Raw genomic sequence first — 14875 nt, 5'->3', positions numbered from 1 at the left:
ACAGCCTTACCCACATTGTATGCAAGTGTGCAAAGAGACCTAAGACGGCAAGCAGTGTTCCTTTCTAGTTTGGTGGAATAGGATTCAGGAGGATTTTGTCTGTGCTGGCACAAAAGTAGCAGTCTCGAGGCTCCAGGGGGCAGGAGTGTAGGTGGCCATCTCACTGCTAATTAATGTAACACAACATGCATCTCTTCAGTTGTCTTCAAATGTCCAGGATGGGCTGGGGATTTAGCTCAGTGGTTCCACTGCCTGCCTTGCAAGCATAAGGACCCAAGTTTGATCCCTGGTACCAAAAAAAAAAACAAAAAAAAAAACAAACAAATGTCCAGGATCCCCTGACATAGCCCACTCTGGTGATCAGGCTTCCATGCAGGCATAAGACAATACAGTGAATTAAAGAATGATTCCCTGCAGGAGCATGGGAAACACATAGGATTGTCTGATAAAGCATTTGCTGTGATACTGCTAATCTTTTCTGCCTCACATCCAGACAGAACCATCCTGACCCCTAGGCTTACTAGAGAAGTGGCTAAAAGTTCTTTTGGATGCTGCCAAAACTGCTAGCCAGATCAGTCAACTCAGAGTATATTTACACAAAGCCAAAGTTTGCTGGCAGGCGGTGGGGTCTTCAGATCCCAGCCAGTGGATTCCTTTTAGTTTAGTTTGCTTAAGAAGGTAAATTGTCACATGTTCCCTTCTTCCCTCCTCTGTCTATCTTTTTATATTATACTAAGTCCTCAGAGTTAATTTCATTTTTTTTTATAAAAGCCATTTTACTATGCTGGTGATTGGATCCCAGCCCATGCATGTTAGGCAAGCACTGTACCACTGAGCTACACCTCCATACCCACCAGCTCCAATTCTTAGCATCCAGATCAAGGCCCTGGACGACCAGTCACACTTCACATAGCAGCTTGCAGCGTGCAGCCAAGCCTCTTCTTGCTCCATTTCATCAGCACCGCTGTAACCAAGAGAGTGCAGTGGAGCTCATAGAACTTTCTAGTGATGCCGGCAGATGGGATCTTAGAAAGTTGCTCAAAGACAGGATGGAGACCTCAGGTCAGTCCACTGAGAACCTGACCACAATGGGAGAAGAACCTCGAGGTATGAGTGTGATATGCAGGTGTGTTACGCTGAGTAGAAAATAAAGAAGAATAGAAAAAAGAACTCCTTGAGTAACTGGAGGGACATACTATGATTCAGGGGTTCAGACTCCCTCTCCAAAAAGCACAGGGTCAGTTTTTATAGATAGTTGAGGATGGTGGAGGTCTAGTTGATCATTATATCAGTGCTGGTCCTGTTTTCTTAGCTCTGGAGGCATTCTGATTCCCTGAGGGGCACTTTGGTTCCCATGAGCCAGTTGTCCTTGTCAGGAGGACGATCTCATCATGCGGAAATCTCAGAGGCTCTGATTTTCATAGAACCCAGGTGATTAGAGTTTTAATATGATGGTGAGAGAGACTTCTGGTCTGAAGCTGTCCGTTGGATGTCCCTGAAAATGCTGTAAATTATTACTGACTCTTTATCTTGCTGTCCTAGTCTTGAAGAGGATGAGATAGGCTAGGTATGTTTAGGGCTAACAAACCTTGTTTTATCAGCTTTTCCTTAATAGTCAGGATTCTTACATACAGAACACAGTAGGGATCTGATCTGCAATTTAAAATTAATATAGGTGGGCCAGGGATTTAGCTCAGCGGTTCGGTGGCCTGCCTTGCAAGCACAAGGACCCGAGTTCAATCCCCGGTACCAAAAAAAAAAAAAAAAAAAAAAAAAAAAAAATTAATAAAGGAGACAAGAAATTGAGCCTCCTGGTCTCCTTTCTACCACTTTAATTTTTCTAGCCTACCTCAGTTGCAATTCTTCCTCCAACTATTCCACCTTTCTCTCTGCTGCCAGCTGGACCTCTGTTAGCGGGATGCCTGCCTAAAACAAAGGCCAGCCTATCCTTCCCCGTCACCTACCTCTCCCTCATTGCCTGTGAAGCACCTGGCAACCTTGCCAATTTCAAACACTCCACAAGGTGGTCAAAGCTGCTGTTGTTGCTGGGGCATTTTTGTACTCCAGGGATATCCTGTGAAGACCAAGCCATCAGGCAGCAGTACCCACAGACCACTGCAGCCACCTTGAGCCCTTCTCACCCAGGTTAGTTCCCGCTTTCCAGGCCTGTAACTGGGATCTTGTTACATACATAGGATATTGTGTTCAGCAAGACCCTGGGCTGGAGTTGCCCCCAAAACAATGATGGGGTGCTGCTGCAAGCAACTCCTCCAAATCAACCCAAGATAGGGATAGCTGGGTTTACAAAGAAACACTTAACAGGCCAAGGCTGAACAACCCCAAACACTGTTCAGTCCAAGGCTTTAAGTTAGAAGAATTTAAATACCAAGTGTACAGTGACTCTTGTGGGAAACACAAAGAAAGGGGTTCTATCCAGGAACCCCTATACTGAGAGGGCTGGGTTCTGGAGTATATGTGAGAGTTTAAGGAACCTGGCTCAGGGCTAAGGCTGGTTTCTACATGTTTAGCAGAGGTTGTTCTCTCAGTGTTTCAAGCACAATCTGAAAAAACTAGGAATATTCAGTCCCCAGCTTGGGTGCAAACCTGAAGAAGGAAATACGCAATCGTTTGGGTCCAAAGAGAAGCAGGCACTGTAAGTCCCAGGCAGGAGAAATACAGAAAGCAGAGACGAGCGAGCGCAGAGCACACCATGGCTTCGTGACAGATGTGCACCTTGTAAAGGGAGTGCTGAATCCCATTTTGTTTTGTTTTGAGGAAACTCCATACTGTTTTCAGAATGGTTGTACTCAATGGATGTACAATACCACGAAGTGTCCGAGTGCTCCTTGTTCTCTGTCCCCACCAACAGTACTTACCTTCTGTCTTATACGTTAACCAGCTTAGCAGATGGAGGGTGATAGTTCAGTGTGATTTCCACTTATATCTCCTTGATGGTTGTAAATGTTGAGTATGTTTTCTTATGCCTTTTTGTAGTTTGAATGTCTGCTTTTGAGAAATGTCAGGTGCTTGTAACTTTTAAGCCAGTTTTTGTCCTCCTGCTATTATTGAGTCTCTTAAGTATTTTGGCTATTAAAACCTTCACACATTTAGGGTTTACAAATATTTTCTCCATTTCCATAGGTTCTCTCTTCACTCTGTTGTTTCCTTAATTGTTCAGAAACTTTAATGTAGTACCATCTAATTAATTTTGCATGTTACCTGGTTTTTATCATTATTTTTTGTTTTTGTTTTTTTGTTTGTTTGGTATGGGGGATTGAACTCGGGTCCTTGCCCTTGCAAGGCAGGCAGTGGACCCACTGAGCTAAATCCCCAGCCCACATTATATTATCATCATCATCATCATCATCATCATCATCATCATTCATCATCATCATCATCATCATAACCCAAAAAAACCACAGCTTAGGTGTTTGGAGCTTTCTCATGGAGTTTATCCCTGGTGTTTTCTGTAGCAGTTTTTACTAACTGCATTGTGTTTGAGTGTTTATTTCATTATGAGTTGATTTTCATACATGGTTTGAGATAGACAATGATGATTTTAAAGCTATCAGAAACTTATATGCAGAAAGGTTGTCAGTTTATTCCATGAAATACATTGGCCTTTAGTTGACTGCAAATGCTCCTGGGAAACAATAAAAACATTGCTCCTTTTTTTTTGGTACCGGGGATTGAATTTGGATCCTTGCGCTTGCAAGGAAGGCCACCGAACCGCTGAGCTAAATCCCCGGCCCCAACATTGCTCCTTTTTTGATGATACTTCCTTATCAAAAAATCTTTAAAGAATCCTATTTCACTTGCACATTTCACTCATACATTTTTTGTTTCCTTATTCACTTTAGCACTTTTAACTACATGCATTAGAGTCTATAAAACTTAGTTGCCTAAATTTATACTGAAAACTAGGAAATAAGCAATTGTGAAGCATCTACTTACATTCTGTAGACAAATTTATGAATATGCTGCAAGTTCCAGAATCATATGGTCCATGTAGCTATCATAAAACTTTTCAATGTGGCTCAGACATATTTACCAACAAAAATATTCTTAGTGCCAGGCTGAGGATTTAGCTCAGTGGTTCCACTGCCTGCCTCATAAATGCAAAATCCCAAGTTCAATTCTCCAGTACCAAACACACACACACACACACACGCACCCACACACACATTCTTACTTCCTCTACAATAAAAAGTAGCTTTTTTTTTTATTTTTTTTTTGTACTGGGGAATCGAACTTGGAACCTTGCACTTTGAGGTAGGCAGTGGCAACACTGAACTAAATTCCCAGCCCAAAACATTATATTTTTAAAGTTATACTCAGCTGGGTGTGGTGGCACACACCTGTTATGCCAGCACTAGAGAGGCTGAGGCAGAAGGATCTCCTCAAATTCGAGGCCAGCCTTGGGCTGAGTTTAAGGCCAACCTGACCTATATAGTGAGACTTTGTCTCAAAAAAAAAAAAAAGCTCAGTACCTAATATTTCAGTATTTTAATGATTGAGATATTCAATGAATATCTATTTAATTTCATTTAGTGTAACTTTAAATGTATGTTACCAAAAAGTTTTGGGAAACTATTCTCAATCACACATATTATTAAAACTATTTGTGTAAAGTCTATTTATAAATGTTTACCCTACTTCTACCTATTAAATCATTTTAACAATTGTTTTAATTGCACTGAAAATTTCATGAAACATGAAATAAAGGTAACTAATAATGTTAAGTACAAAAATGTTACAGAAGCATAGAACCTAACAAGTTACTTTTTTCTTCTCTTTGCTTTTTCTTGGCATGCTATAATAGCAAATTTTTACTATTCATTTTATTCTTACATTGGATTGGGAGGGGCATTGTGGATGGAACTCAGGTCCTTGTGCTTTTGAGGCAGGTGGAGGAACCACTGAGCTAAATCCCTGGCCCCTTACATTGGATTTATAGTTTTCTAACTCTAAATACGGACTGCCCCTGTGAGAATCCAGCTTTCCAGGGCTGAGGATCTGGCTCAGTGGCACCATGCCTGCTTGGCAAACGCAGTCCTGAGTTCAATTCCCAGTAACAAAAAGAGAAAATCCAGCTAACTGGAGCCTGGACCACTGAGCCATAGAAACTAAAATAAAACATTCTTGTTGCTTTAGGATGCTAAATTTCTAGTACTACAATGTCTTGTAATAATTCCTATTTTATCTAGGTGAATAAGGAAATAAAAATTGCATAAACTAAGTCTGCAATGAAAATGAGATTTATTGATGAGAGATAAAAGGAACATTGTGAAATAAGTGATGCTCGATCTTCTCTGTTACATTTATATGCACATATTATTAATGGAAGTTGTTTTTTGTTTGTCTGTTTGGGTAATGGGGATTGAACTAGGGACCTTGCACTTGCAAGGCAGGTGCAGTGCCACTGAGCTAAATCCCTGGTGCAATGTAAGTATTTTAGAAGTTTCGGGATGACACTTTACCAAGAGATAAATCAGAGAGGAGCACGTGACTATTTTCTTACAAAACGATTTCTATATTCCCTTTTCCACTAGTAGTTACCTACTTGGATTGTCGATACTGTAATGCAAAATCCTTACATGTATGAATCTTGTGGCATTAGTGGAAAAAAACAAACAAACAAAAAAACCAGGAAATCAGAAGCCTTTCTGACCAGAAATGCAAGGCTTTCATAGCAGAGAATCCAGTCTGTTTTTATTAGTTCACTGTCACATAAGTAATTTCTTCTGATAGGTAAGTGTGTTGAATGTGTGAAGGGAAGAGACATTTCAATTGGGTATGGTAAATGTGTTCATAAAAATTCCTGAAATGTATGGTAGCAACACCTGTAGTTAGCAACTTGCTATGACACCTCCCTACTACTGCAAAGTTGTGTACCAACAATGAGATGCTTACATGTGAACACTTCCATGGCACCTAAGAGGAAATATTTCTGGCAAGTTCCCCAGGGCAGCACAGTGACTTGTTTTGCAACACGTTAGGCTACTACTCTGTACCTTTTAACATCTGGACTGCAATCCACTTATAATTTGTAAATGTTCACATCAAACATCTTCTGTTCAAATTCTGCTGTCATGTGTACCTCTTGAGTGGACCTTCACTGAAAGAAATGATACTAGTATGGGTCCAAGAGATATGCTGACGGAGATGAGTCAGAGGTTGAACGGGTCATTCCTTTATGCTGCAGCATGTTCCTGAGCCCATACATCAGTGGGAAATAAGACAGTTGCAGCCTATTACATGCAGTCACGTCACCGTCAGTCACCTGCCAACTGAAGCACGCATCTTTGGAGCCCAAGAGACTGTAGCACTTGACTGTTACAGTAGTCATGGTGCCCATAACTCCTGCGGGGTGGGCTAGAGTCTACAGAATGTCCTCAGATGCTTATGAAGATAAATTGGCAAACTAAAGATTGCCAGTTCTCATTTCAAGTCATAGACTGAAAAACAGAGAACTTCGTGGCAATTGTAAAAGAAGTTCTTCAGACTTGGGATTTATTTCAGTGGCTCCAAAGCCTACCTAGCAAGGAAAAAGTCCTGAGTTCAATCCCAAGTACCAAAAAAAGGAAAGAAAAAGAAGTTATTTCTTGTTAACTGCAGGGATGATGTCACTGAATACCAAAAAGATGTAACTATGCAGCTGCTGAATTAGGACAGCTGAATTCACACTTTTACTGTTTTCCGTGTAAATATTAGTAAAGAACAAGATGTTGAAACTTGTAATGAGTGTATCATTCCAAGCAGATGCAGTTGAAAATGACAATCTGGATATAAAAAGTACTGTGAGTTGGTTTTGATTTTTTTTTTAACAGAAGTGGCTTCTATTGTGTACAGAGAATAGCTTTCCTCTGCTTGAAAACTTTGATAAAATACCTGGCTTATATACCCATAAAGGAAATGTCCGTTCTTTTCGGATCCTGTCTTTTTTTTTTTTTTCTTGCTTAGGAGTATAAGCAACTATGTCCCATAGTCATGGCTAAATATCACCGTATCAGAGGATGTGCATATACTATGACAAGTAGGAAATAAGGATATGCCAAAAGAACTGAAATATATATTTGCAGAAACCTGACAAACGGGTTAGGAAGAGAACTCTGAGGTTGCTACAGCGAGGACAAACTGTAACAGTTCCCAGATTTCATTAATTATCAGTGTATTTTCTTGTGAAACCTAGTTTTAGCAAAGGACGCCATTGTGCTGTTTGTGACTGCCAATTTAAATGAGTTGACAGACACCTAGGAAATTAGTTTTGTTGTCTTGAGAAAGGGTCTCCCTATGTAGTTCAAGCTGGCCTCAAACTCGCTGTGATCCCTCTGCCTCAGCCTCCCGAGTGCTGGGACTGCAGACGTGTACCACCACGCCTGGCTGTAAATTAGTTTTATGTTGTTTTCGTTAAAAGTCGTAGTCCTAAAGCCAGGCATGCCTATATCCCCCGCAGTGTGAGTCTGAGATAGGAGGATCTCAAGTTCGAGCCCAGTCTGAGCGATTTAGTAAACCCGTCTCAAAATAAAAGAGGGGCTGTAGCTCAGCACGAAAATCCTGTGTACAATCCCCGGTACCCGGAAAAAAGAAATCCTATTTGCGGACTGTCCTGAGAGGATAAAGAAAACAACAGTTATTACCCATTTTCTCCTAGCCAGCATAACAGCCAATATTATTACTGTAAAAGGCTCCATTCCATTCTCTGGATCCTCCAAATGGCACGGAGACCGGAATTAACTACGCGCTTTCTCAGGCTGAGCGACGGACCGGAAATACGTCATCAATCAACGCCGTAACTCAGCGGCGCTCCGGAAGGTGACGAACGGGCTGGAAAACAGTGGCCGGCAGCAGGCAAAACTTATCCGTCCACAGTGCTGGGCTAGACATAACTGTCGGTTTCACTTTTGACCTAGGTTTTGGTTTCTGTGGTCGCTGAAGAACGGCATTTCCTCTTTGTTTCGTTTTTATTTCCTCTTTGTTTCGTTTTTGTGTTCGAGTTTTTTCTTTTAAACGTAAGTTTACATCTACCCTCAGCAACGTACCCTCTACAATAAAGATTTTAAAAGATCCAACTTTGTTCATCTTTTGTCCCCTTTGGATCTGGATTTATAAATGTGCCCTAAACGCTTTTGCTTTTATACACAACAGAATCTCTGAAAATAATTTCGCGTTAAATGTGTGGTTACACCCTTCGCTGCTGTCCTACTGGGAGGAGGGCGGTGTAGTCTCGGCTGCGCTGTGGAGACCTGCACCCAGGACCCAGGACCCAGGACACTCGGGGCCCGGGGAGGAAGACCACGCCGAGGAGCCGCAGTCTCTACCAAGATGATAGAAGAGCTGACAACAGCTGACTCCCAGAAACCAGCTACACCAGCTGAATACCCTGTGGGCACAGGAGGCTAGATGTCAGCCAAGGGTCTAAGCCTGGAGACTGAATCTGCGCATGTTATGGCCTTAGGATGACTGCACGACTGAGGGACTTTAAAGTGAAGGATTTGAGTCTAGCTCAGTTCTCTGGCTTTGGTACGGAGACATTTTCTCTAGCGGTGAATTTACTGGACAGATTCCTGTCTAAAATGAAGGCACAACCCAAGCACCTTGGGTGTATTGGACTGAGTTGCTTTTGTACGGTTTCAGACTGATGCAAATGGAAAAGACTGTATTGGAGAAGGCGTGTTGGAAAGTCAAAGCTACCACTGCCTTTCTATTTCTACAACTCTTATTATTCACTCATTCATTCTGTTGTTTTGTTTTGTTTTTTGAGACAGGGTCTCATTATGTAGTTGAGACTGACCTGGAACTCACTATGTAGCCCAGGCTGGTCTCGAACTGAAAGTGATCCTCCTGCCTCAGCCTGCAGAGTGCTAGGATTACAGGTGTGCGCCACCACACCCGGTTTATTCACTCATTGAGAACAGCTTGCCATTTGAAAGGAAAAATAGCCTAATTTCTTTTTTTGTTTTGTTTTGTTTTTTCTTCTTCTTTTGTTATAACCTTGCTCTTGCAAGGCAGGTGGCACCACTGAGCTAAATCCTGGGCCCAACAGCCTAAATTTTGAAAGACTAGAAGCTCAGTTTAAGGTGTGCCACTATAGAACCATATATATTTTTATTTATTTATTTGTTTTGTTTTTGTACCAGGGAATCGAACTTGGGTCCTTATGCATGTGAGGCAGGCGGCAGAACCACTGAGATAAACCCTCAGCCCTCATTAATGTCTTCAGTTGCGCTAAATCCCCAGCCCAGGATCACATTTTCTAAAACAAAGTCTTCTGTATTGGCCTTGTCTATCAATGTATTGTAGATACAAGCACAGAGCTGTGTAGAGTTAGCAGAAGGAGCAGAATGTCTTCAGAAACATTCCAAGATAAATGGCAGAGATCTGACTTTCTGGCAAGAGCTTGTATCCAAATGTTAACTGAATATTCATCAAGTAAGAGTCCCAAACCAAAAGTTGAAGTGGATTTGTTTCTGGGTGCACTATACAGCAGCTGAAGCACAGTTACTGTAGAATAACTTACCTTCCAACAGTTCCTGAAATGGTTCTTAATTGGCAGATTTGGTCGTCACTCTCTGTATAGGGAAAATTATATAATATTCTTCTACAATTGAAGTCTTGAAATATTATCTTCAAAATAAACCAACTGGACTTGGAATAGCAAAAGAGAAAAACTGATATCACCAATCTAGTAAGCTAATATGTGAAGGCATTTGCTACATATGAAGTACAACATCCTAAGGCCCAAGTGTGGTGGTGCGCACCTCCTTAGCACTTGGGAGACTGAGGCAGGAGGGTTTCAGGCCAGCCTGGGCTACATAGTGAGTTCCAGTTCAGCTACATAGGGAGACCACTGTCTCAGAAAAAATTAATGAAACAAACAAAACAAAAAAACACCCTAAGGAGTTTCCAATCTCCGATATATATGTTAAACATTTCATCAAATTAGCAGTTTAGAAAACATCATTTTTAATAACCCGAATGTTTAAAGTAGTGATGAAGCAATGTTTTTTTTAACTCCATATTTTGCTAAATGTAGCCCAAGCTCTAGCTCATTTAAAGTTATAATGGGACCAAATGTTTGATCTGTATGTGAACTAATCTGAGACTGTTAGCTTATAGGCAGAAGCATCATGAACTTGAATGTTGCACATAAAGAAAAAGTAATACAACGCAGAGGATCTCTTTTCAGTTTCTGAAATTGCTAGTACATCTCCACACTGCTATTGCAAATGGAATACTAGAAAGTAAGTACATGCATGAAACATGTAAATTCAGTTACTGCCTATGTTCCATATGCTCTTGCCATCTAAATGTATTTACTTACAGTAACGACTTACTGTTTCCTACTCAAAAGGAAATGTTAACATCCGAATATGATTATGAAACTTAGGTATGAAAATTTTACTTTTAACAGCTAGTAGTATTCAGAGAAACTTGATAAATTGGGAATTTTTATTCTTTACATAAGTAGTATTATTGCAACATCAAAAAACGATTTTTGAAGCCTTTCTCCACCACCCTGAGCTGTGGATTCCATAGTGTTATAATGGATTTAAGTTATGAACCCACAAAACATCACAACTAGATTGGTGTGGTATTCTCCATCTTGGGAAAGCTGCCTAATTAATATAGTGCTGCAGCGGGGTTGTTTAGATTTGAATTCTGTAAAGCTGAAGGCATAAATGTGAAACACTTAATACAAGCCTGAAAAGGTGAACTGTGAATCTTCATTTCTAACAATTTAATTTTTTATAGTGTATCAATATATTATATTAGGTGATATTGAAAATGGTAACCTACTTAATTTGAATGTTAAGTTGTTTTTGTTTTGGTTTTGGTTTGGTTTTTTGAAACAGAGTCTCACTATGTAGTTGAGACTGCCCTGGAACTCACTATGTAGCCCAGGCTGGTCTCAAACTCACAGCAATCCTCCTGCCTCAGCCTTCCGAGTGCTGGAATTACAGGCATGCAGCACCATGCCTGACCTTGAATGTTAAGTTTTAAATTATGAGGTTTACATCAAAACCAACATTTCACACTTGCACTTTGTAAAGGCATAAGAAAGGTTATATTCTAGATCATGTATTGGTTTGTTGGCACCCATAAAAGAAGTAATAGACAGCTCAGAGATAGGATGCTATTGTTCTATGGGAATTACATTGAAATTTAAGAACATTTGTATTAAGCCAAAATACAGACCTAGTAAATTTGGCGTATTCATTGAACTACCTTTGAAGTTTCTTCTAAAACACAGATGACATTTGTATCAATGATAAAAATTTCTATATAGAGTCTACTTCCTCAGTCTATCTAATTCCATTTTAAAATGTTCCATTATGACATAGTAACTCAATTATCACTCTGAAAACTTGCTGTAGTCTAAGTTCTGGCTAGATAAAACACTCCAGGTTTTACTAAGGACTGTTTCTATCAAACTGCCACGGCTTCCAGTTTGTTTGTCTGTTTTTCAAGAAATAGAATATACTTTCACAGATCTCCATAATATGTTTTGACAAAAGTAAGGAGGAGCTGCCGTAATTAGGAGGTTGCTAGGGTGTTTGGATTCTCCGTGTGAGCAGATGGATGTAAGGAGATGGACATGTACTGTGTCGCATAGCACTCAGCTGAACCCTGAGTCTATCCAGAATGGGTATAACCAATTTTGACATCATATTACAGATAAATAAACCAAAGAACCACAGTTAAAAAAAATCTGTGGTTAAAGAACTATCTACTAGGAACTTCACATGCCTTTAAAATTACTACTTTGTTTTTTGTTTTTTGGTTTTTGGTTTTTTTTTTTTTTTTTTTGGTGCTGGGGATAGATAGAACTTGGGACCTTATGTTTGCAAAGTAGGCGGCGGAACCACTAAGCCAAATCCCCAGCCGGTCTTGTTTTTAATATATTTGCCAGAGCCAGGTGTGGTGCCATAGGCCTGTAACTCTAGCACTCAGGAGGCTGAGGCAGGAGGATCACTTCAAGTTCAAGACCAGCCAGGGCTACATAGCGAGTTCCAGGCCAGCCTAAACTATGCAGCCAGACCCTGTATCCAAAGCAAACAAGTAAACACAACATGCTTGCAATATTTTCTAAGGTTAATAGTTAAATTATTACTTTTACATTTTTTTAATTCTCCGAAATATATACATTGAGTGTATTTGTCTGTGCATGCACATGTTGTGTGGGGGGTAGGTGAGTGTGCATACACAAACAGAGCTGCTCCATGCTCTCCCTCTAGGGTCTGCTTGAAATGCAGATTTTTCGTGAAAGGAGTTTTCTTTTTTTTTGTTTTGTTTTGCTTTTTGAGCCAGGGTCTCACTGTGTAGTTGAGACCAACCTAGAACTCACTATGTAGCCCAGGCGGGTCTCAAACTCACAGTGATCCTCCTGCCTCAGCCTCCCAAGTGCTGGGATCACAGGTATGCACCACCACACCTGGTTTATGAAAGGAGTTTTCTTTTTTTGTTGTTTTTTTAGTACCGGGGATTGAACTCCGGTCCTTGCGCTTGCAAGGCAGGCCACCAAACCAGGGAGCTAAATCCCCGGCTCCTGAAAGGAGTTTTCTACAGAGGCATTCCACTTGCTCACCAAAGATGTATTACTGTCATAGACATACATGGCTATGTTTATCCTTGCTTATAAAAAATGGGCCATGCAAATGTCTTTAAAACTTGTATGCAATTTTCTCTTGCCACATATACATAATCTGCAACCAGATTCATTTTCTTAGCCAGGCGTGGTGGCACACACCTGTAATCCCAGCACTCAGAAGGCTGAGGCAGGAGGATCACTGAGAGTTTGAGACCAGCCTGGGCTACACAGTGAGTTCCAGAGCAGTCTGAACTACATAGTGAGACCGTGTCTCAAAAAACAAAAAAAAAAACAAAAAAAACAAAAACAAAACAAATTCATTTTCTTTTTCCATAGTGTTTGCCATTTTCATGAGTGGGACAAAATAGCCAACACGTACCACTTAGAGAAGGAGAGGTTTAATTTGGCTAACGGCATCATCCCATGGTTGGCAGGCTCCAAGCTAGAAACAAGGTGCGTGGCAGAGGAAAAGGTACTGAACCCACAGCAGCCAGGAAACTGAGGAGGAAGAGGCAGGACAAGAACACACCCAGGTCACACCCCAGCCGCCCCGCTGGCCAGGCCCTATTCACCGGTGAAAACAGCCTCCACAGTCCTTGCATCTTCCGAAAGCTGCGGCTCAGAACACATGAGGCATTTGTGGCGCGTGTTTATGATCACTCTTTCTCTCACTAGTACACATTTGCTGTACATCATGTTTCCATTCCCTGTGTGGAATCGGTGCGTGTACATAACACAGGTGAATTCCATTGCTCACCCACTTTTGCTTCCCTCTCGGCCCCCTCCCTCCATGGCTTGGTCCCCTTCCCCCTTTGAGCAAGATCTAGCTCCATACTTGCCATGATCGCCTTCTTTTTTATCGAACTCTGGACCTTGCGTTTGTGAGGCAGGTGCAGCACCACTGAGCTAAATCCCCAGGCCCTGTCTCTTATTTTGCTTCGTACTCATAATTTGGTTTAGAGAAATCATGAGATATTAAAGCTCATGTACCTGATGTATTTCACCTAACAATATGGTTTCAAGGTGCATCCACTTTCCTGTAAACACTGTTTTGTTCTGTGTAAATGCCACACTTTTAAATCCATTTATCTGTTGGTGAACAGAGATAGGCTGCTTCTGAGATCTAGCACGTATGAATTGTGCTGCTAAAACAAGGGTGCTCGTGCGTCACCGTAATACGATGTCTTTAACTCCTTCAGGAAGATGCCTAGAGAGGGAAGAGCTGGGATGAATGGAATTTCTAATATTACTTGTTTTTCTTTTATTTCTTTTTTTTCTGATACTTGTGCTTGTGAGGCAGGTGCAGTGCCACTGAGCTAAATCTCCAGCCCTAATTTTAATTTTTTGAGGAATTTCCATATTGATTCCCACAGTGGTTGTGCTATTTCTTTTTTTCCGGTACTGGGGTTCGAACTCGGGATCTTGCTCCTAAGAGGCAGGTGACGGAACCACTAAGCTAAATCTTCCACCCAAGGTTATGCTAGTTTACATTAAAATCAACAGTGTAGAAGGATTCCTTTTTCCCCATAGCCTCCCCAGTATTTGTTATGCTTTTTTGATGATGATTATTTTTTCTGGAGTAAGATTGAGTACATCCATAATATTTTCTCAAGAATCTTTGAAATTACCCTTCCAAGCATGCCTCTTTACTGTTTGAGTGGTAATGTCATTTTTATGAGAAAGACAAATGTTCATATTCTGTTTTAATGTTTAACAGAAATTTTCTCTGAAATACTTCTAGTTGAAAAAGAGAGGGGCAAAACATTTCTTGGAAGAAGGCAACATTTCCTTAGCATCTCAGGCCTAAAAGGAGCTGTGACTATTGCTGTTGTTCTATGGCTTAGACTGTTCTAATTGTGAAGGATAAACAGACATTGATTTGTGCAAATACAGTACAAACGGTCCCATTGTGCATTTAGAGACCTGACCCTATTCACCCGAGAGTATGAATTTAAGCTATTCCCTCCTTCCCCACAAGTTACAGATATTAACTGGAGTCTCTGATTTCTTCCTTTCTATTTTTTTCTGTTATGTGCACATGACATTTCCTTTTACTGAGAGACTATAATTTAGGTGTGTATCATTTTTTTAACTTTTTGGTGTCTGATTATTGAAAGCACTTTCATTTTTAAATGAAATGAAACAAGCCAATCATAAATCTATGTGTTGGTGGTCACGTGCACTTTTTCACTACTGTGCTTCACCAAATTGGAATGCTCTATTTCACCCACTTTTCCTTTTCATCTTCGGTGTTCACTGTGGGCCTCAGCACCCCCCCACCCC

General features: G+C 40.8%; 1 long non-coding RNA gene across 2 annotated transcripts in view; it reads left to right on the top strand.

Moving 5' to 3' along the window:
• LOC104872075 overlaps positions 1-14875 on the top strand; it is a 183510-nt gene that overhangs the window by 143314 nt on the left and 25321 nt on the right. Inside the window, exon 7 of one of the 2 annotated variants that reach the window (XR_004516163.1) lies at positions 10113-10244. This is a non-coding gene — a long non-coding RNA (uncharacterized LOC104872075). Of the gene's footprint in view, positions 1-8148; positions 8725-10112; positions 10245-14875 lie in introns of those variants that run through there. The other variant, XR_004516166.1, reaches the window with a different exon arrangement.

Source organism: Fukomys damarensis, unplaced genomic scaffold (assembly GCF_012274545.1).
Source record: "Fukomys damarensis isolate Sample0158 unplaced genomic scaffold, DMR_v1.0_HiC HiC_scaffold_7, whole genome shotgun sequence".
NCBI lineage: Eukaryota > Metazoa > Chordata > Mammalia > Rodentia > Bathyergidae > Fukomys > Fukomys damarensis.
This window is presented reverse-complemented; position numbering and strand designations above follow the sequence as displayed.